Genomic DNA, 1,769 nt, shown 5'->3' with positions numbered 1-1,769 from the left:
TTGACTGATGACGTGGCGCAATCCTGAGCGTCCAAACTGTTTTTAATCCGATGGCTATGATTTACTCCATGTATCTATAAAAAGGGGGCCTCTCCTCCCTAATTTGATATCTCTGAATCCATTTTTGGGATCCATTTTCTGTAATTCCTTCTCCATCTTGTATTTTCTTCATATTTTAATAAATTCTCATTTTGCCCCTAGTTCAATTATGAGTGGCTAATTTTCTTTCAAGCTTGGGTTGAAGGTGAAGTCTCAACATATGTCATGGGCTTTATTTGGTAAATTTATTTTCTCTTCCCCTCTAGTTTTTGTGGATGTTTTGACTTCTCGTCGATAAATAATACTAATCTTGTCTAGTACCGCCTTGGTTTCACCGGCCCTCTGGTACAAGGTTATTATTATTTGGCACGATAAGCCCTTAGCACCATATTGATTAGAGCGTTGTTCATGAGGTGTGGATTCCCCCCTCATGATTTAATTGGCATTAATACGAATTATTTAGCCCATGATGCATGTTGATACGGATCCAGATACCCAAGTACATCAATTTAATAGATTTTCTCTTCAATTTATTCTCTCCATTGCAATTCCAATTTTAAAATTTATTCTCGCCATTTTAATTTAAGTCTTAGCATATTCCAAATCATTTCCACCATAAATCCAACAACCCATTTACAAAATTAATTCTATACACATAATTAAAATCCACCTCCTCGTGGGATCGACACTCGTCACCATTAGTCTATACTACAATAGATTCGTGCGCTTGCGAGTACATTAAAATTTGCACAACAAGTTTTTGGCGCCGTTGCCGGGGAGGTAAGTAATTTTAATTCATAGAATTAATTTTTTTTGAATAATTTCTTTTATTTGTTTTCTTGTATTTTTTTTTATTAAATTAAAAAAAAAGAAAAAAAAAGTGAATCTACATTTAAAGGTTAGTATTTTTTTTCTTTTTCTCTTCTTTAAAATTCTGTAATTTAATTTTCCATTTATTTTTCTTTGTAATTTTTTTTTGTTTATCTTATTAATTTAATTTTTAGTTAATTTCTTTCACGTATTTATTTTTGTGTATTTTTATAGAAAGGTTGTAATAGCGCAATAAGGTTAGTATCGTAATTTCTCCCCCTTCTTTATTTTTATTTGTTTTGTTCCCATCTTTATTTTTTATTTTATTTGTTTTGCATGCATGGTCGTAGGTCATTATTACCTAATCTTGAACCTATCGACCTTGAATTAGAAAAAACACTTCGCACACAAAAGCAAATTAAAAATAAATTTGAAATGGATTTGCAACCACAAGAGAGGCCATTTAAGGACTACTTCAGTCCCTTAGCTAATTTGAGTACATCATGCATAAGATACCCAAATGTAGCTGCTAGGAGTTTCGAATTAAAACCTAGTGTGCTAAATTGTCTCCCCACATTTTATTGCCTAGAAAATGAGGATCCATATAATCATCTGAATGATTTTCATGCCATTTGTCAAACTTTTAAATATGAAAATTTTTCAGACGATGATTTTAAACTTAGACTATTCCCATTTTCTTTAAAGGATAGAGCTCGTTCATGGCTTAATACATTGCCTGCTAATAGCATTGCATCATGGGAACAAATGGTTACAAAATTTTTAAATAAATATTTCCCAGTGCATAAAACCAATGCTATTCGCAGGGAAATCTCGGAGTTTACCCAGAAAGATGACGAGCAATTTTTCGAAACATGGGAGCGATTCAATGGGCTACTCTTGAAGTGTCCACATCATGGGTA

The 1,769-nt window shown here is 32.6% G+C and overlaps 1 non-coding gene across 1 annotated transcript; it reads right to left on the bottom strand.

The window, feature by feature from the left end:
* Window positions 1-1,665: 1,665 nt before the first annotated feature.
* LOC127902813 (small nucleolar RNA R71) lies at window positions 1,666-1,769 on the bottom strand. Its single transcript, XR_008055451.1, has one exon. It is a non-coding gene; the product is annotated as a small nucleolar RNA R71 (small nucleolar RNA).

This window comes from Citrus sinensis, chromosome 5 (genome assembly GCF_022201045.2).
Source record: "Citrus sinensis cultivar Valencia sweet orange chromosome 5, DVS_A1.0, whole genome shotgun sequence".
Lineage (NCBI taxonomy): Eukaryota > Viridiplantae > Streptophyta > Magnoliopsida > Sapindales > Rutaceae > Citrus > Citrus sinensis.
Note: the sequence above shows the minus strand (reverse complement) of the source record. Positions and strands in the feature narration are given on the sequence as shown.